Genomic DNA, 23,972 nt, shown 5'->3' on the forward strand with positions numbered 1-23,972 from the left:
AAATTTTAAAAAAGAAACTTTATTCAAGAAGTTGGATTTTATTTTAAGGAAAATATTAATTTTTAGTTTAATAGAAAGTAGAATGTGGTCCTTTAAATCTACCTCTATTTTCATTTTTACGATTCACATTTCACTTCAAAAGTCACGCTTCTGATAAATATTTTGTTGTATGCAATTCAAAATAAAGAACGTTTTGCAAATATTTTAAAAGAGCCAAAATTTCTTTCAGAAAAGCAAGTCATTGAAAGTTTCCATAAAATTAAAGGGTCTAACATCAAAATATCTGTCAGGGTTTTTAGTAGCCAATAAGCTCACAAAACTATCCATTTAATCTAACTATGCATTTAATATAACAATTTTTGCTAATACTCACATTGCCAAAATTTTTAATAACTGGACCACTGCAAAAACTGAATCATTCATTTAAATGAAAAATGTAGAATTTTTTTATGTTTACTTACACTGTAAAAATCTTTAGTTTTTTACGTCTTATATGAAGACATGTCCATTTTTAAAATTATACGAAGAAAATATTTGAATATTTATGTTTTACGTAAAACTATTACATTTTTACATTTTATTTAAACAATATTTGATTATTTACGTTAAAATATTGAATTTTTAGGTTTTGTATAAAAATATTGTATTTTCTATATTTTACGTTGAAATATTAAGTTTTTTACGTTTTACATAAAAATACTGCATTTTCTTCATTTTTAGTAAACAATATTTAATTGTTTACGTTAAAATATTAAGTTTTTACGTTTTAGATAAAAATATTGTATTTTGCAATTCAATATTTATTATAAACTTTACAATGAAAATGTAAATGAAAAAATTCTTCTAGTTATAGCAAAATCAGCAGTACAATAAAAGATGTGTACAAAAAATTATCTAAAAAACCCAAAACTAATGAATGCTATTGAATAATTATAAAAAAAATGAAAAATATTTGTCCGTTGTGCCATCTATAAAATATTCAATACAAAAATAAATAAATCAAAAAAATGCATAAAGCTATTAATTTATCAATGATAAGATATTTACGAATGTTGTTGTGAATTTTTAAAATAAAATTTTTGTAAACAATAAAGTTCATTAGACCTATACAGAAACAAAAAAATTGATTTAAAATTTTCAAAAATTGAAAAAAACTATAAAATATTCCTTTTCGACAGTCAACTATCTCAGTCTCTGAGTCTCTGTTAAACTAACTCTAATTCTAAAAACGACTTCCGTTCGTTTATAATATATACAATAATTATATAAAATTTTGAATATTCAATGTGACCATATAATACCGAAACAGACCAAAACCGGAATAATAACGTCAAAAGAAGAAAACTTTTTTTATATTTGGTTTAGTTTTTAGCACATTTCTAAAAAGTTTTGAAAGAAATTTACCTTTTTAGTTTTATTTTGTTGTTCTATCTGTTCGGTGTGCTTACAAAGTTTCTAAACCACTCAATGAATTTTAGTCCTTGAAATCTGTAGAATGTCTAATTTTGATCCTCTTTCATTATTAAAATTATATAATAGGTAAAAATGTTACAATGATTCTGCTTGTTGGTTTATAGGTAAATATGATTTAATGGTGAATAAAAAACACAACACAGCCGTTTGACTTAAATGTAATTCAATTAGGAATTTAATTGAATTTTTACTTTAGTAAAACATTTTATAAAAATTGTTCCAAAATTTATGCTAAATATATACAATATTAAACAGCAATTATAAAAGTTATTTCAATTAAATTTCGTTCTAATTTTCTGGATCTAAACTTATATGCTCGTATATGTAACAATAAAATTCTAAATTTAAATTGTTAAAGAGAAATGTGCTATTTTACAAGCTATACGGATTTGATTAACTACATTTTTACCATCATTTTAGGAAATTAACTTTATTCGTTTGAACTGTGGTTTTTTTGGCATATTATTGTATAAATTTGAACGTCATTTAAAATGCAATATAGTAGTAAAATGTCCCTATTTAAACTATAGAAAATTTTTTTTATTAAATTCTTAAAAGCAAAATCGAAAAGTTTTTAATTAAAAGTTCTATTCAAAATAGTTTAATAGCTGCTTTCAAAACTGATATAAAAACAAAATTTATTTGTTTCTTTTTTTTCTTTTTTAATAAATAGGATTCAAAAGTGAATAGCTACCAACATCAGAAAACTTTTTCAATTCAATTTGTTCTCTAACATTATTTTTTATCAACGATTTCATATTCATTTAAAATTTATTTTGTTTTTATATTCCTTTTTATTATAATATTTCACATAATAATATGTATGTTATGTATGAGTGAAAAAAATATTACATACACATGTATATAAATATAATTATATAAAATATACCTACAATAATATTGTTATCCTGAATATGCTTGTGCATTAACATTAACGGTATATGAAACAACCTACGTTTATTTCATTCAATAATAATAAAAATGGTAAAATAAAAAAAAATATAATGCGGTCAGCACATAACCGACTGGCAATGCCTTACGAAAACACTTCTTTCCAATTTAAAAGACGCAAGTATGCTTTTAGTTAACGCGCATACAAAATTGCAAATTTGGTTCTTAGTAGAGTTTTACCTTGTGCCATTCGAATTCCCTAGAAAATGCACCAGGTAGTTTCGTTAACAACTAAAACATAACTAGTTCGGTTTTCGAGCTCTCACATTTCCAAAAGAACTTATAGATCACCCCAAATTTAAATATTAAATTTCAAGAAAATTGGTTGACACGCAAAAATGTAAAATTTAGCCGTAAAACTGTCCAGTTATAGAGGTCTGATATATCCCAGAAGTTGATTAATCCGTGCCATGGTCAAAATAAACTCACATACAAAATATCATCAAAATCAATTCAATGGAACTTGAGATACACGCGTGTACACACCAAAAAGACATCCAAAATTTTGTGCTATCACATAGTCTCCCTTATTATATGCAATGCGGTCTGTGAAAATGAAATGAAAAAAAAAACATGAAGAATATTTTCAACCGTATACATATACAAACTATTTAAGGACAATAGATTGGTTGTAGAGTTTTAGCGCTGCGATAGTTTTTTTGTTCTTAATTTTCTTTTTAATTCTCATCATAATACATACATTACCATTCAACCATATTATTTTATATTATGCACGTATATAAACCCGAATTTATGCATACTTAATCACTATCAGGTAAACCATATAATAATATTCATAAGCCACACATGCACTAGCCTACATACGTTCATACATATGTATGTAAATATGTATAATATAATATATAAACAGAATATACATAAATGTTGTGTGGAAGGCGTTCTCCTAAATGTTTTACATAGGTAATATAAATTGAAACGTCACATTATGAATATTTTATAGGATAATAATTTTCTGCATGTGTGTGTGCGAATATAAATTTAATACATTAAGCATAATATATGATTATATTATTATTACAGAATTATGTAAGTGTATGAAAATTCCTATTCTAGTGTAAAAGTATAAATAATATTTAAAATATGTTCCAGTTTTATTATACATATACTAAAAAAAAATTCATAGTAGGTATAGAAAATTTCATTAATTCGTAAGTTTCTATTCAAGGACAATTAAAGAGAATATATTTTGTTTTTTTTATTATAAATCAATATCGTCTTACTATAAAATGAATTCGTAATTTGAAGTGAGATTAAAAGTTATTAAATTTTTTGTAAGTTTATTAAAATTTATTGGATAATACTTGGGTTATATATTATGTATGTAGTTTTACATAATATTCTTGAATTATTTCAAATCTTCATAAAAAAAATTTATGATTACACATGTTTGCTATTTAAACCTATGTACTTGCATATAAATTTAATATTATATTCAAATTCTATAACTAATAATATATGAGAATAAGTTAAGGAAATTTATTCTATTTTATATTTTGTCTATTACATCTATACATACACAAAATATGGAAATTTTAGGAACTAAAATACACTTTTCACGATGAAAATTTTAGTAATTATCTATTAGAATATATGAAATTTAATTAATAATTTGAATATAAAAAGATATTTTCCATTATACTAGTGCAGAAATTTATTGTATTTTAAATTGTATACAAGAGGAATAACTAGCAGTACTAGAGTATAACTAGATTATTGCATGCTAATTCGATTTTTTGTAATATACGATACTTAAATTTGCACTTTAATTGAGATATATATCAATGTATGTCAAATTATTGATAAATACCAATGCATTTTGCATATACGCAAAAAAATGCATATTTTGAATATACGCAGTTCCGGAATCAAAAGCAAAATCATTTAAGCTAAAATGAAGATTTTTAATTGTGAATTTTAAACTTTTTAGATAACTGGAATTCGAGTGCCATTGAAGCAACAGACATAGGTATTTATTATTTTTCTAATTGTATTAGTTTCTTTTCTTTGATAATCCAAGTTATCTTCTTGGTAATCCTTTGAGTTCTGAAGAAACATATTCAATAACACATATATGGTAGCCTTTTGTATTTAAGCTCTAAGTTGAATGGATTGCTCTCTTCAAAGAATACTACTACTATGTTTAACCGTATATATACAATTATTTTATTAAATTTTTATAATCTTCTCTCATTTTTAATATTCTCTTTTGAAAAAGGAGTAAATTACGAATATGAAACGATTTTTGAATTAATCCAGCTATAAAATTAATGAATTATTCCAGTGGTAAATGGCCTAAAAAAAGGGCTAATCAGCTGTTGTCAGAGCTGGTTAATTTTAAATTATGACTTATAATTTTAAATTTTATTCAAATTACAAATAAAAATTTGATTATACACTATACTGTAATTGCTTCTTAACCAACAAATTTTGTAATATTGCTGTTATAAATTTTATCTAATATTTATAATACAAATATTACACATATAAATTAACTATTCATTATATTTAATTTAAATTGTATCGGTCTATGTGTGTATAGGATGAAATTTAAAATATCATCATAACGATTTGAAAAAAAAGAATATCACATTAATTTAAAAATTATGTAAAATGTTAAATTATATTACCATAACGGGAATTCACATTAAACGACTATGTATGACTATGTATACAGTATGCATGAATATACTGTATATGTACATAGTCATGCATTATATTATGAGTTTTATGATAAATTATTATTAACGATAACATTTTTATTGCATTAAAGCGGAAGGAAGAGAAAACCAGATATAAATCATGAATTCATGAACATATAATTTTGTGTACATTTAATTGAGGTGAAAGTACATTTATGAAGGATAAAATATTAAAAAAATTCATGCACAAATGTCATTGTTATTTCAAAAACGATTGTCACAAAGAGTATGCTATTATCATTAAATCAATTGTCATATAACTTTGAACATATTACAATGGGTATTTAATAATTTGAAAAAAATTAATAAATATCTTTAATGTTAAAAAAAAGAGTTAGTGTAATTTTAAATAATTATAATTACACGGTAGTGTAATTATAATTATTTAAAAAATTCTAACAAAATGATTGTCCTAAATATGTCGTATAAAAAATAATTTAGTCTAGATCATCCAGGTAGTCAATGTTTTCTCGCAGAAGAGATACCTTTTCTCCTATTTTTATAATTTAAAAATATTATAAAATTTAAAACTAGGTAGTTCAATAGCTAAATTCAATACTTCACAAGTTCTTAAATAATTTGTGAAACAAGAAACATAAAATCAAAAATTCATACCCTCATGTATTAGCCCTCATTAAACCATTCGAAAACTTCTATGAAAAGTTGTAGTAAAAATGTTATTAATTTTTTAAAATTACATTACGCGAGAATATTGAACGTGAGTCGGTCTCTCCTTCGTTTTCTTCTTTCTGTCATATCTTAAAGAGAGGACATAAAATTATATTATTTTTTTATAATTTTCACTGTATAAAATCATAGTAAAAGAAGTTGTCCACACACTCACAATAATTATATTTCGCTTTTTCAACAATAATTATTGTCTTCTTTGTTTGTTCAACCTAAATTAAGTATGTTGACCTGATTAAATTTTACTGTAATGTTTTTGATATCTGCTTTATACAACGAACACGTGTAATTTAATAAAATTAAAAAGGTTGAGTTGAATTTTTTGTTTTAAATTTTATACGTTGAGTGGGATATAAAATTGATAAATTTATCGCTACATTAATTAGATAATCAAGTTAATGCCTTTTTAATATAAAAGGAGGGAATTAATATGAAAGGAGAGAAAATCATTATCGTACTTCCTATTTATAAAGTAAATGCTTAATTTAATTCTCTACATTTCATTTTGGCTCTATAAAAATATTGGACAATCTTGTATAGATTGAATAGAAAGGCTTCCTGCCTAGAGTCAATTTCTTTTTAAATACAAAATACCAAGAGCGAAATTTTATATGTTTTCTTTCGAATTTTAGAGAGTGTGTAGTGCCTTTCTGGTATAAAATAATATTATATAAGAAAAGAAATTTTTTTCGAACAAACGCAAAACAGAGAGGAGCTCTGGTGTTGAAGCATTACGAGTCAAGTTTAAGAAAAAAAATGTTCGACCTTTGTACTTTAGAAAGGTGGCTCTTAGTACGGCTAGAAAGAACCTGGAACGATTGCTCGCATGCGTCTGCATCACAGGGGCTATGAGAACTTGTCCAACTGCGGCAATGGTGATTTTGGGACTAACCCCTTCGCACCAGGAGATGGTAGCGTGTGTTGTAGGGTATGTCTCGCACTGAGGTGGGGCCGGACAATAGATCCTTATACGTGGTCGCGGTGCACTGTTGCCCCCGTTGTACAAATCTGCAAATCTTTGTACTTTAAAATTGAAGCTTGAACTTGTAGATTATTTCGTTGATTTTTCTAAGGGATGACATTAGTTAGAGTCTCAATTCTTATGACATTTAATCGAAATTGTTCCAGTTCTCGTTTCAGATTTAATATTTTAATCCGACATTTTAGTCAAACTTTTGTGTAATCAACAAGGCAACTATTTATTCAGATTATGTGAATAAATATTATATAAATTTATATATGTGATAATTTTCGTACCTGCATCGGTCAATTGCTGAAGCATCTACCTTAAAAGCGGTAGATTACTCGTTCGAGTTGTTTCTTTGATAAAGATATTTTAGTTACTTTTGTTTATTTACGTTAAATTTAATCTTAAATTTTAGCATATCTGAAACCATGGCAAATATTCCAAATTTATAAAATCGATTGTTTGCAAAAATGAAATAAAAAAATAATTAAATTATTTATAAAAAGATAAAATTTTCTAAAAAAAACTAATCACTACGCAATTTTTTGAATAGACACAAAACAAATAAAATGAATGAATTTGAATATTGGCAGAAAAAAAAAGTAATTTTATTTTGTAAAACTGTAGGTTTAAAATTAATTGGAAATGTCATTAGAATTTTAAGTATATTTTTAGAATTGAAAAAACCACATCATTTAGAACAATTCAATTATAATTGAACTTTTGTAATAAATTCAAAATAAAATTCGAGAGAATTTTAATAACAAAAAATTTAAATTAACTTATTGGAATTTAAATTACTTAGTTTCTAGCTTAAGATTGACGACCGCGATTTTAGTTTGAGTCAAATTATAAAAAGGTCAACTAAAACCAGATGAGATTCGCAACGACACCTATTATTATTGATGATTTGTTGCAATTTCTTTATAGGAAACTGTTCGATGTTCTACCATAATTTATTGCGGCAAATCAAATTTTTAATTTTGGGAAGTAAAATTTAAAAATTATAATTTAATAATTTACTAATTTTCTTACGTTAAATACTGAAAACATTGATCTTTCTTCATTACCTACATTCAAAGATCCAAGTTTTCATCCTAAATGGTAATTTTCGACTCCCTTCCTTCTTCAGTAAATTTCGGGGATATCTTAAGCTTTATACTTGGAACGGGGTTATTATAGGTGGGAACGTGGGGAGGCTACAACAAGAATGGCTGCAGTATTTCGGGTGATTTTCCTGCCCCACTCGGTTCCCTTAAAATCTTCAATTTACAATTCTAAATTGTAATGAAAATTAAATTGATAGAAAATATTCAGAGGGAACTCTTAAGGTTGAAATATTCTCTTTTCAAAAGTTTTAAAAATAGCAGTTATACTTTAAATATTCCCAGAAATTATTAGGTCACTCAAAACGTCACTATAAAAGTCTGTTCAAATTTTACTGACATCATTATAGTTTTAAGGATTTCAATGTTGCGCATGATCCCGAGAAAAGTTTTTTTTTTGCTTTTCTTTTTCGTTTTTTACTTTCCTTTCCTTTTTTAAAAAAATCAACATTTTTATAGAATGCAAAAGAAAAAGTAGAGGAGAAAACTGGAAAAAAAAATATATTATAGTGGATAGAATAAAGGGAAATGAAAGAAATAAAGAACAGGAAAGTTGTGACCTACTTTAATTTAGTAGGTTATTTGTTATTATTTTTCTTCAATATATCAAACTAACAGTACCTTTGGTTATTTAAAAAGGATCATAGATTTGTTAGAATTAATGTACTACATAACGTTTGTAATAATTTTCTTTTTTAGCTATAACTAGTAGAAAATACTAGTAGAAATCTCAGTGAATTCAGTTATTTCTTGTGAGCACTTGTAATGTAATTATAAAAATTAATGGTAGAATAAGTTGGAAAAGGTTAATAATTCAAAAATTTATAAAATTATTACTTAAAAATCAAAAATCATAAAATCCTAGTTATTATTACTAAAAGCATTGAATTTAAGGACTTTTGTGGTAGGTTAGGAATAATTATTTAAAAAGATATTTCAATTTTTGAAGTAGGTACGTAAATTAAAATTATTTTAGAAGTTTTATCAGCAGGTTCATAAATACTGAGAAAATTTGCTTTACTTTTTAGTTCCGGTTCCGAATGCAGTATATATGCAAAGCACGCGCAACGAATAAGCATCGGAAAACAGAGGCTTAATTATTATGCAAATTGTGCAATCTTTATTTCGCCGAACAAGACAAAACTGGGCCTGGTTGAAGCACGCAAAAACAGATTATTAAATGAAAATTATTCGAAATTTTAAAAATTATATTATATTCATAATTTGAGAAAAAATGAAAGAGCGAGCTCCAAAATTGTATTTAATTACTATACTAGTCATTACTATAGCGGCAAGACAATACTAGACTGGTCATATTATACATAACTAAAATGAATTCAAAATAAATTTTTCTTTCATTTCTCGGGATTTTTAGACATTAATTTAAAATATGGGTGCAACAAATTAAAAAGTGCAAAATGGATGTTAATCACGTAAACCACTAAATCAACCGAAACTTCCTAAAGTAGACAATTATAATTGTATTAAAATTTTTATCCCCTCTTTTCTTTAATTAAATGCAATACAGAATGTATAGGTAGTTGTCGGTGGTTTTTATTTTCCATTGAGTATAACATTTTTTATTTGAAAAAACAAAATATTTTTTTTTCCTTTTTATAACACAAAAACCACAGGTTGCACTTTAAACGTAAATATTTATCCTTCAGCATTTAATTTTTGTATTTTCTTACTTTTCCATTTAAAATAAAAATAAACAAATGAAAAAAAAAACAAAAAAGAAAAGGATGTGAAACTAATAAAATACGGTTGACCTGATTAACTTTAAGATATCCGTTCAGAAAACAACCAATAAAATGAAGGTAAACTTGTGTACAATAGGACAATATTATCGAAAAAATCATAATAAGTTAGAAACATAAAAATTATATTGAATTTTCCGGCCAATAAGAAATTTGTACTTGATTATGGGCGCTGGATCAAAATTTGGTGTATGAGATAATCGTCCTATATGAGATATTAAGCTTCATTACAGTAGATTGTTATACAGCAAACAAAAGGTAATTTACAAACTTTTATTGCTATACCTTTTTCCTATTTCCAAACCAACTAAAGCACGCGCTGTATACACAATTGATTCTATTAAAATTCATATTAAAAATAAGACAAGTGATGGAAATTGCAAGCTACCGCATAGAATGTTAATAATATTAAGCTAATGTAACATTTATACTTTATATTATTCTTTAAAGGATTAAAATTTTCTGGAAACTTGATATTGTAATTCTAGTGAATTGTTTTACAACGTTCGATTATTTGAAAATATGGAAAATATATTCGTATATATTATTGCAAAAAAAAGAAATTTAAATAAAAATTTATTTACCTATATATTGCATCAGATACAACAATGCAAAAATGTTTTCTAAATAACAACATGAACATTATGGAGTATTTCTTAGATTTTTCTTCAATATCATTGAACACATTGTATATACTTAATATGTATGAATATGTTTAATGTTTTGTTATTCAAACTACACAGGTTTATGCGTTTTTCTTATATTTAAATATATTATTTACGATATTATTTGTATTGGCTATAAATGCTTTCCTTGAATATATTAAAAACAAAGAATTGTTAGGAACCAAAAAATGTAATTTTCAGGGTAAATTTTTCTAAAATTTCATAGTGTTATGTACGTTGAAATTTAAATAGAAACTTATTTTCTGAGCATAATATTGTAATTAACTCTTGAATTAGTTTAATTCCAAAACTAATTTTGAATTTCGAACATTTAATCATTTAGGGATCATGATCTGGCTAAATTATCAAACAAATCTGAATGAGTATAAGTTTGAAAAAATCAATTTTCCAATAAAGTCAAGTATTGCGGTGCCTATTTATTACATTTAAATCCATTTCTAGCAACAGCTATTATACTAATGCTTTGAAGGCAATTTGAAATTATTTGGTTTTAATAACACACTTATTTGCAAGAGACTAATGTTTTATGATGACTCAAAAATCATATTTATTGCTTATTAATGGATACAATTGAATTATACAAAACAAATTGAATTATAATCTTACAAAACAAAAACGTTTTCATATTTTCTTCAAAGTCATAAGTTTATTTATTAATATTAAGCTTTTGTGTGATTTCATTTGGCGCCTTAAGCATTTTACCATTAAAAATTTCAATTTAAATTTTTAAATTTTTTTTTTCGAATAATTTCCTATATATTTTTGCGAATGACAATGTAGATACCAATGTTACCGTTGTGTTTATTCCCGGAGAACCTTTTTCAAGGAGTACAAAAAGGAGAAGGAGTACAAAAATTCTTTTTGGCCAGCTTGAACAACACGGTTCTTTTCAATATTAATATCGTCACTGAAATCAAATATTTCCTAAGCTCAAATTAAGTAAAAATTAATTAATTAATACAAAAGCAGCTAACTTAAAAAATAATACAGTATAAGAAAGTAATACTTTACTGTGACTGCGAACTTCCATGTATTCAACAATAGAATTAAGCATTTCTTATAGGAAATTTAAAGCTACTTAAATTTCTTAAGGAATGCTTAATTAAGGTTCATATAAGGTAATTGGAAATGGAGCACAAAACAGTAAGAAGGAGTACAGTAGTACGGAATACCAAATAGGAGTACAAATACAACATACACGTACAAATCGGTACTTATTATTAAAAATCCTATGCAAATCAAACCAAAACACCATTTTTGTTTAATATAATAAAGGTACTATGAGCAACAAGGACATTTAAAAAAAAAACAAATTTATTTTATATGAATGAAGTTAACGCCATTTCATTTACCAATTATCCTTATATATCATACCCTAAAATATAATAAATTTGTAAAGAAATGAAAAGAAAAATCAATAAATATTGTTATTATTAACGCTCAAGGTGTTTAGAATAATGCACTTTTTTAAATCAATATAACATAAATAAGGAATATTATGTATTTTAACATACACTCATAAAAAAATTGGTTAAGGAAGAATTTTTTTCCCCAATATGTATGAAATATGAGAGGATTCTTTTTTCAATAAAATACCAACACTTATGTATGCCAAGTAAACATTAAGAATGGCATTTTCATTTTTTATTGAATATCAACAGGAAAAAGATGTTAGAATATTAAATTCAAAATAAGTCACCGTGATATTTGAATAAAGTAAATTACTTTCATTAGTTTGAATTTTTATTTGAGCAAAAAAAAAAATGTCATTTTAAAATTACACATTGACAAGAGCATGTATAAAGGTGAAATAATTATATTTAATGAGATTTCATTTTAAAAATGAATTACCATAATGAGTTAGTATAATGAGGTTAAAAATACATAAATAAAATGAATATTTTATTATGTAGTTTTAAATTCAGAAAAATTTAAAAAATTCAACATTCAATTAGTTATGTACTAGTAAGCAAAAATAGTTTACGTACAAGTTCATACATAGATACTCTATATGGATTTTTAAATTTCTATTCATGTAAAATAAATTTTTCGAAAGAAGAATTCATTCTATTGAGCTCATTCTATTGTTTTCCAATTTATATACAGTTGGTTTGAGTATTCAACATTGTGTTCGATTAATATTGGTATTGATTAAAAATATCGCACATCAAAATTTCTGTCTGAATTATCTTTTAAAATTTGCATAAATTTGGCATATTATTATGAGATGCAAAAATAAAATTAATTACTATAAATTTTTATTGTTCAATATACTCCTTTAACTTGACTTGTTGTTGTTATATTCTTTTAGAAAAAAATCAAAAAAAATCATAAATATTGTATTCTTATTAAAAATACAGCACCAACTATGAATTCTATACGTCTTTATTAAAATTCACTCTTAAGTCTGGTCTTAAATATAAAGTAACTAGTAGTATAGCAGTTAATGTTTTATAATATTATTAATATTAGTGAATATCAAGCAGACTTGATCGTAATAAAGTTAAAATAGATTTCGAATTCTGTATTTTTATATCTATATCCTTCTTCTATATAAAGTGTTATAAAAAAAAGATTTTCACAAAATAGTGATTTCAAAATGAAATTTTTATAATTTTAAATAATAATTGCTATAACTTTCTCATATTATATTCTCGCACTAGTTTTAGCTCTTTAATAATAATGACATTGCAAAAAAATATTATTATAAATCATTTAAGTATTAGAAATATCAGATCACTTCAACAATATTTTAAAATTAATTATGTGAAATTTTAATTTTTCAATATAAATAAAAAGAAAACCTATTATAATTGTCCTACAATATAATTATAAAATTGGATGACCGAAAAGAAATTTTGTACAATTTTAATTTATAAACAAAAAAAATTGTTAAAATATAATATGCTTTTTTGCATAATTATAAACAAGTTCCATAATTATTATAAAAGTTTCTTAAGAGAAGAAAAAAATTTATGATATAACTGTTATATGGTGTCACAATAATATTAAAAAGTGACCTAATAAAAATTCCATTACAAATTATTTATCATTCCCCATTTTGTTTTTTAGTTTTTTTTTTTTTATAAGAGCATATGAAAATTCTTATTAAAAATATTTCAATACAATAAAAGAGAAAATGAATAAATAAATAAATAAATTTTACGCTCTTTATGGGAAATTATACATGAAAAATACAAAATGGTGCTTGAAATGGTGTTGAATATTATCTTTTATGCTTTAGTATTTTGTAAAAAATTTTTTTTTGTGTATAAGAACACTATAAATATTAATGCATCCTCATTATACATAAACTCATCATATTTCATTCTCAAGTGACATAATACAGACATATTCTTTTCATATCTGACAGGATGACATAATAAAATATGATAATTTCACTTGCTTGTTTTCTTTTTGCTTTTCTATCCCTATATATTTAAGGCTATTATAGATATTTAAGTCTATTCATGACCTTTAAAACGCTTATACATAATAATAATTTTAATAATATAAAATATTTTGTATAAATAATAATTATATTATATTATTTTGAGAATGAGAATAACGTGATCTAATAATATTTTGTTGTAAATTAAAGTGATGATAATTATTGTTTTTGTTTTAAGAATTAAAGAAATATCTGAATTTTAACTAGAGAAATTTATTACACTATTATAGATTCTATAAAATAGAAAATTTTTTAAAATGAAGCGAACAGTTTTTAGTGAGGATAAAGAAAAATATCGTAAAATATAAAGATTATGAATGCAATCATTTTATTTATTTCTTAAAACTTTTTTTAAAGGTTCTATTACGAATGATAGTGTGTATGCAATTGGCAATTTGTTCTTTTTGAAATTACATCATTTATCAAGTAAATATTTAGACTATTTATTTAAAAAATTGTGACATAGAAAATTAGACACATTAGTTTTCAATTATTCTTTGATTTAGTATTATTAATTAAACACCAATTATACAAGAACTTGTATTCAAGCAAAATAGAAACTCAATAAAAATCTAACAATTTGAAATAAAAGTGAAGGAAAATGGTTGAATTTTCAATTTAACTCAATTAAATTTGAAAATTCAAATATTTTTCAACCTTATTTTCTGCATATTTTTACCATTTTCTACTGTCTCTTTATTGAGATGTCCAAACCACCCTATAAATCCAATTTACTAATAAAATGAAGCATAATATTACAAAATATTTTGTTCTAAATTTTATATTGAAAAATAATAAAATGTTATCACTTATCATTTTTTTTTTATACTTATTTTTTGTTTTTTTTTTTCATTTCTAGTTAATTTCCAATTTCTATTTCTCGGAAATAAAATAAAATTTAATTTAATTTTTATTATATAATTGGATTTAGTATTATGTTTTCTCTTGAATATCAAATGAATAAAACTTACACTATACAATTTTATGTTCAACTGAGATTTATTTTAATTAAATTTTTTATTATATTAATTGATTGGATTCTAATGAATTGATTTTATGAACATTTAATTTCCTTGAAAAAAAAAATTTATTTTATTTTCTATTAGATTAAATAACAACCAAATATACATGTACATTTCTAAGCTCTTCAATATAATATGTTGTACACACATCATGTTAATGTAATATGACGTATCTGTAATGTTGTTGAATACATAATGTACACATTAAAGGAAAATATCCTAATATTTATGCAATAAAATATACATATGTTTTCAATGTTCATGTTTAGAATAAATTCATAATTATAATTCATTCATGTAAAGGTAGTAATTGCTGGGAATAATAATTAAAAATGACTAAGGGCAAGTTTATATTTTATATAGTAATCATAAGAAAATTGGATAATCAATTAGCAATTAAAATTGTATAACATTCTTAATCCTTGTTTATATTTAAATTTTGCTTATTTCATTTATAATTATTAATATTATAGCGATTAGAATAGTTTGATACAATGACATATATTATAGACTATAATAAAATTTTTTTAATATATGAAAAAAAGGAGTTCCTGTTAGTAATAAAATCAAATAAAAAGGACAATGGGATTGCATTTAAGTAAAAAACTTTCTGGTTGGGGAGCACTAGTCATCATATTTTATCACCACTCGTGATATATACATAATTGCAAATGAATTATTTATTCTCTTATTTAATTTTAATTGTTAAATTAATTTATTTTTGTCTCAGTCTAAAATTATTTCATTCTGTTATCTCTTATTATAGAAAATTAATAATTATTAGCAATTGGTGTGGTGGGACATTTTTATGAAAAAGATCATTCCTAGGGGGGATTGGAAATTTAACTACCAAAATCCTAGTTCAAAATTTTTGGTTTTGACAAATGGATGTATCGATTTAAATGGCTACAGCTCCCAGGATTGTTAAAGAATTTAGAAAAAAATTAATATGCAATAGAAAACCTTTTTATTTACAAAAAAAAAACAGTGTGTCATTGAAAAAGTCAAAAAAATGAAACAAAAAAAATGTCAAATTTTTCATAAGATTTTACCAATTACTAATAAATTTGCCATATTCAGCTTTTTTTCATAATTTGATAGATTTTGTGTGTTCAAGAGATTATGCAACCTTACAGTTTCACTCTGTATACTATGTAATCATATCAGGATTGTTTATTTTATTCAAATATAATATTATAATTCAATGAATAAAAATCTCAAAAACTAAATAAAAAAAAACGATATTCCCAAATTAATATTTAATATAAAATTTAAGTATAAGAATTATTGGTAAAAATATTTTATGGATTCTAATAAAAATGAAAGAAAAGAAAAAATACTAAACCCCCAAATATTACAAAAATTATTTCCAAACATAAAATTTTTTATATTCTTTTATGTTCAATGAAATTAAACTCTTAGAATAGGTAATCGTTTATTAATACCGAAAAATGTTATTAATGAATTCAATTTTGCATTCCTTAAATCATAATCCAATTATATAGAATATATAACACAAAATTATATTTTGATAATGTACACTCTATAATCATTATTATTATTATTCTTTTTTATTCTGATACTTTGAATATCCTTATGGGATTTTGTAAAAAGAAAATCTTTAAAGAAAATATTCGGACATAATAATATGTAGAGATCTATTGGAAAGGTAAATACTCGTATATTTTTCATATTAAAAAATATGGAATTGAATAAGCGTGCAAAGATTTAGAATAAAACATAAAAATACAAAATGAAATAGGTATAAAAGGCTATATGTATCTTGTTAGCTCCTTTATAATCTCTTTAACAGAATAACGTAATGAAAAAACCGAAATATTATTAACCGTACAAATCCTATATATACAAAGCGAAAATGATATTTTGAGAAATAAAAGATAAAGAAAAAGAAAAGAAAATTTTTCGGTTATTTACATTTAATATTTTTGTGTCTGGAAATAAAATCACGAAAATTTATAGCGTCCTTAAAATATACTTTTATAGTTTTGTGTATACTGTATGTATATAGATAGTTTGTAAACTCGTATTATAACAGTTACAGTAAAATTATATGTATCGTATAAAGCTACAAACTGCGGATAATAATGTTTAACCACTTATGTTACATATATACGTATTTGTTATACAGCATGCTTACACTATTATTATGAATGTTAATAAAAATCGATATTTGTATGTTTGTCTATACAGTTCCATATGCGTATAAAATTTCTATTATACACGCGTTCGTACACGTATATTAATTTATATAACAAAATCATAGATTTAATATGTTAAAAAATATATATTCCAAAAGTTAGGAACAACCTATATACATAGTTTAATTTGTTATATGAAAAATAATGGGAACGAACTGCACCTTTAACATTATTTTTATTTTAAGAAATCATCTAACCATAATAAACTTTAACATTTTTTTTTTATATTAAAATTTAAAAATTAAATGATTTCATTAAAATTGAAGGGCGATTTTATATTCACTTGAGCCATATTATTGAGCACACACATATAGACCCTTAAATCATGTATAACAAATTTAATATACGGTAGAAAATTTTTGTAGTTATTGAGTTTTCATTTTTGTTGAATAAATTAAAGAGATAATAATTGGGTATAAAGTGGCAGTGGACGCTTCGAATTTGAAACATTTTTTTTACTAATAACAACTAAAGAAACTTAAACTAAGCTTATTAATAGTTAACAACACACTTTGTTAATAAATTTTATGGTCACATTAAAGATTATTTGATATATACCACAATAATAAGCTGAAAAATTTTTTATTCACTTTAATTAGAATACTGAGACTATTTTGATGGTGATATTGAAACTAAACATATGTCTGCATGTTATTTGAATATTCCAAATCAATTTTTTTAAAGTGGATTCCTAGACATTCTACAATTCTGGCAATACTCCCAAACTTACACTATTGTTCTTGCCATGTTAAACTAATATAGGAGATTAATATCGTAAATTTAAATTTACCATTATAAAATTCAAATTAAATACACCTCATACATAAGTGATCGGAAATATTTTTACAATAATCATTTTATAAATTAAAAAATTTTCAGTATTAGAGTTATAACACTGAAACAATTTCAATAAAAATTTCAACGAGTATATTTTTTTTCCAATATTTTCAATGAACTTTGTTCTCATGTCTCCGAAAACATTAAAATCAAAAAACCGGACTTCTTCTTTTTGTATTTTAATATTTTTCAAATCTTAATCTTAGCACTTCATTTTAAAAATATTTAAATTATAGTATGGTTTATTATTTTTCCAGCGATTGTGTAATTCTATCAGCTTTTCGTATTGTGATCAGAAAAAAAATATTGAAATCAATTATTAACCATTTCTATAATAAAATAAATTTTGTAGTTCACCTCATCTAGCTACTAGCTCCAATATTTAATTGTAATATTCTATTTAATATTATTTAGAAGACTGGTGAAATGAGCGATCAAAAAATATTAAATTTTTTGAGCTTTTCTACATAACATTATGTATAGGTAATTTGTAATAATAAATTTAGAAAAAATTTATATAGTTTACCCGGATTTATCAACCCTTTAATCTTGTTATACAGCATACAATATTGTATGAACTTTTGATAACAACCAAAATTAAGCAATTTGTTTTGCTGTTGTGTACATACGTACACAGCTGAATAACAATATACTATTAAATGTGAATATTATGTACAACAACAAATACGAATATTTGGGCAGTGGATTAAATTGGTGAACATATAAAATTTATTAACGGCGTAATAGTTTCTGTATTATCGTATTAAAAAGCATAAAACGAATTTATTTAAATTATTGTCAATTTGCTAATTTTACAATTACAAAATGATGTTCGTGGGATGTAATCTAGCTACATTTTGCAGTTGTATTTTATAAGCAAAATTATTTTATTACATAAGTAGTTGTAAAACACGTTTTATTTTTTTTATATTAACCCTATAATTGCCTTTGGGATACCAAATCTCTAAAAAAACTGTTACAAATGGAAAATCACTGTATATAAAGAAATTGACATTGATGCTTTTCAGCTTATAATCCTTCTACATCCTTGAAGATGGAAAACCGAAATTTCATTGATTTTTACTAGCAGTTTATTTCCATAGAAAAAAATTTTTGCCCCCCGCCCTCTAAGACCCTTTTTTTTCAATTTTTTGATATCGGTTTTCTTCTGACCGCAAGTTATAGAAGTCTGAAAATTTACCAGCTTTTAAATATTAATAAGTTGTTAATTTCGTAGGAAGAAAATATTTATGTTCATCTTCACCTCCACTCAAATTATCAAAAATGTAATATATTTCTGCACCATTGTATTTTATAGAATTTGAACCACCATAATATATAATTCCGAAGCTTCAACCTTTCCTAAATTTATATAAGCGCGAAAACCAAAATATAAATTCCATTGCACAAAAAATATTATTAGTTTGCTTAACAATTAACCCTAAAAGTATGCAATTTTTTAAATAATTTGCCATATGAATGAAAGTAGTTTTAATAATGTGATAGATTGTTTTTAAAAGCGGTATTTTCACTTGTTGAAGGAAAAAAAGCTAATTTACAACCCATTGGTTTGACCCAATGCGAAATTGTTATTCGTTATAAATATTTTTTTACGTTTCGAACAATCTAGTTAAATAAATTCGAATCAAATCTAAGAAGAAGATCTCTACCACTACTTGTTTAACAAAACAACTTTGGTGAGCTGTAATAGAAACTGTGAATTTACGCCAAACTTGTTAATAATAGCTATCAATCAAAATTACTTTTTGCTTTATTTTTATTTACTGAACTGATATTGCAGTCATGATTTCAAATTTTGATACCAATTAAAATTGATTTTCTCTTGATTAAAATTAGTTTATTTTCAGTACGGTAAAATGTAGTTAAAATTTTTTCAATTTCTTTATTTATATTCCAACACTACCATTTTTAATTATCTGAATTATTACCAGAATTTTTAATTATCATTATTAACTTTTTTTTTTTAAATTTTCTTTTCAGACTTAAACTTTGTTTAAGTTGTTTTTGGACAGTAACGAACTGAAAAAAGTAAATAGAATCGAAAAATGAGGACAAGATTTTTCACAATTTTTTTTTGGTTTTTGCTTCTTTTTCTGCTTCTTATCGTATTTTTTTTTTCAGTTGAACATGCAATATTTTTGATACATATACATACATACACACAAACACAAAATCATAATAAAAATAAGCATTACTTATTTATTTATTTTTATAGTTTTTCTTTAGTGTTATTTACAGTAAATTTTGGAAAAAAAAATTATAAAGAAAAAAATAAATATTTTTTTTTTTCTTATATTATAAATGCGCCATGTTAAAATGGCTAGACAAAATATTCAAATGTATAATAAACACAAAAAAAAAAAAAAAAAACAAAAATTAAAACATAAAAAGGACAAGAAAAAAAAGAGTAGAACAAATGAGTTTTGTCATGCATATCAGTGGGAAATGTACGACGACTTCACATAAAATAATAAAAAAAAAATAAAAAATAAAAATGTTAAACTAAAAATATTTTTTCTTTTTGTTTTTATTGTTATTTTCATTTAACATTTTCATCGTTGATTCTTTTACTCAGGTACTTCAACCGAAAGTCCTTGATTTAGAAAAGAAAAACAAAATGTTGAAAGAAAAAATTTAATTTACGACATATTTCTTTTTTTTTTTTGTGTGGTTTCTACCTCCATTTTGTATAAATTCAGTTCTATTTCAATATTTTTTTTTTTTCGTAAAGCAAATATTTTCGTTCTCTTTTCTTTTGTACCTAAATTAAAATCGAAAACTTACAAAATTATTAAAGGAAAAATTTTTTTCAAAATTTGAGAGCACTTACCCCAGCAAGCACTCGATTTTGATTTTTAAAATTATACAGAAATGAGAAGAAAAAAGTCAGTAAACTTGAAAAAAACTTTAAATTTTAACATTTTCTAAAGTGTACTTTAGTTCGAGTTTTTCAAAATGGGTTAAAAATTTTCTAGGTAAAATGAAATTGAAAATTTAAAATTTTTATGTTTTTTTGTAAAAAATTTTTTTCCTTTCAAATTATGTTGCTTGCCTATAGTTATACCCTGTATTTTGTATTAAATAAAATTTTGTAAATTAAAATATAAATGTAAAATGGCATGGCAAAATGGAAATGGCAAAAAAATTCAATTCCATATAAATAATCCCTTATAAAAGGTTTCGTTAAGAAATTTATTATATTAGTAATAAAAAAATTGGGAAAATTGCATGAAATTTTTAATAATAAAATTTTGCTTAATAATATTAAAAATTTGAAGTTTCTAAATCAAAACAGAATTTCTTCTTCAAAAGTAAAATTTTTTTTATACAAATATTCTAGAAGTGCTGGTTCAAGAAAGGCTTAAGTTCCATTTAATGTTAAAATTAATTGAAATTTAATAGAACTACAATAAAATTCAGGAAGAATTATTTCCAAATTCAGGAAAGTAATTTCGGAATAAAACTCATACAATTTACAGCTGTTTCAATTTAAGTAATAAAAAGAATCGTGTTCTACTTTTATGCTGTAATATTGCATTTGCATAGCAAGTTCAACTGGATGTTTCATCATCAAAACAGCATAAGTACATATTATTATGCTTTGTATTTTTATTAAAATATTATTAAATGTTACCAACTATAATTAATATTTGCCAACTATGTGATACTTAATTATTACAACATATGCAATTATAAAATTCTAACAAAATTTAAAAAACATGTCTTCAATTCAAATCCTCTTCTTCATTATAACTTCCATGTTACCATACTACTTGTCTTAAATTGTACATTGTTTATGACTTCATGTCATTTCATTTGTCTTCCTAATCTATTATTCATTATTCCTTAAATGTCGGCTACATGTAATGCATAATATTATGTAAAAAAATAAAAATAAGAAAATTCTTTTATCAAAACTCTTACTGAAAAACACAAGTAAGTAACATTTTAAAAATTTTTATTTTATATTATAACAATTTATTTGAAAGAGAAGCCAAACACTATATTTCAACAAAAATAATATGCAATGCAAAGTGTACTTACATAGATTTTTTAAAAAATTTAATTTAAGGTTTTATCTATGTAGGTACGTACTAAATATACATTTTATATAACTTAATGCTTTTAACCAACATACTTAGAATTTTCTTTTGAATTTTTAATAGAATTTTTTGTCACTTTATGTGTATAACATTTGTGAGCACTTAGATATTTGTGAGCTTATAATGGAATAACACAAATATATATTGTGCCATAAATTGTTCACATGCAGTTTGAAAAACAGAATAAGAAAAAAGAAACCAAAGAAAAATTTTATTTTCTTATTTACGTGCATTTGTAAAATTTTTTAACAGAACAAAGGCTGTTGTTAGATTTTATTTTGTATTTTTTTTCTCTTAAATTTTTTAGATCTTTTGGTTCCTTGCACTCGAAAATAAAAAGTTTTATAAAATAATTTTATGTAGTCGATCTTACTGACTATTAGAAACGGAATTAATTTTGATTTTGATAAGAAATTCTACTTCAGTTTGGTAAATCAAAAAAAATTTTTAAATAATAAGTAGTTACCCCATTTAACTCATGATTTCTTCATTTGAAAGATATAATTTGGAAGTTAAATTAAAGCCTTATTGAGAGTATAATTATTATTTAAAGTTTAATAAACTCTTAACTTAGTTCCAGCTCTTGATATCAAATACGTATATGTATTATCAGAATTTTAGAAAAACCACTCCCAATGAAAACCACTTAAATAAACTGCATAACATTGAGCTCTTACTGAGCATATTGTACTTAGCTACTAATGCATAACTTTATTTAAAACTAGTTAACAGCAAAAGTATTCTTAAAAGAGATTCTCATGTTTAGTTAAGAAAAAGATGATCAAGACTATGTTTATGAATTATTGTACACTTACATTTCTTGAAGTTTACATGTCTAATAGTTTGTAATATATGCAAATTAAATTAATGAAATTCTCTTGAAATTTTCTCATAGGTACATACATTACAATTATATGTTTGAAACCAAGGCAATGTTGCATGTGTCATAAAGAATTTTTCTTATTATAAATGACATTTCAACATGAGCAAATTTAATTATTTCAAATTTAAGATGAGAAAGTTGGGAAAATTGCAAAATTTTCGTCTTTAAAAAAAAAAATCATTTCATATTCCGCAATGTTAAAAAGTATGCCCATTCTTTAAATTTTCATTTTTTAACAATTTTCCAAAAAAAAAATTGAGAAAAAGTAACTAAGAAGCACCGACTCTGTTCGTCGAAATATTTTCAAAATTCTGCGAATAAAGAAAATTAGTGGTGCGTATCTTATACTATGAAAAAATGAAAATAAAACTTTGAAAAAACAACATGGCCGATAAAATTAACCATTATCCAAAATCTGCAAGTTCCTGAAACATTCCTGAAACTTTTAGATACCACTAAACTTTTTATTTTGCTGGAAGAAAATTTTTTTCTCACATCTATCCTCTTATCTTCTCTTAAATTATCATCTCTCGAAATTTATAAAATTTGATTTTTCGGCATTTTATATTTCCAAAGCTGCAAGTTCTGCTAAATTTCTATGAATACATAGCTCTAACGATAAATGTCATACCATCAAAAAATAAAATTATTTTTCTTAACTAATTCAATTCACTTTTGAATTCAAGTATAATATTAATGCCTCTTTCAATTTGATTTTTCTCTCATCCCAAATGTATGCAATTTTTTTAATATTTTGGTATATTAATGAAACAAATTTAAATAATGTAATAAATTGTTCTAAAAACAGTATTGTTATTCGTTGAAGGAAAAGGCCTACTTTACAAATTGTAATCAATTGTAATTTTTGTGTTGTCAGTAATATTGACAAAAATTTAATACCATATTATAGGCTTTATTGATCTAGAAACAAAGGTTAAAATTCAAACATAATCAATTAATTTATAATATTCAAAAATATACGAGAATGTATAAAAGCAAGTAGATTTTGCTTTAATGAGGAAATTATCGAGAACAATGGCACAATAAAAATATTTTAAAAAGAATTTCAAAGATCTTTTCTTTTGT

The sequence above is a fragment of the Condylostylus longicornis genome, unplaced genomic scaffold (assembly GCF_029603195.1).
Source record: "Condylostylus longicornis isolate FDR11 unplaced genomic scaffold, ASM2960319v2 ptg000048l, whole genome shotgun sequence".
NCBI lineage: Eukaryota > Metazoa > Arthropoda > Insecta > Diptera > Dolichopodidae > Condylostylus > Condylostylus longicornis.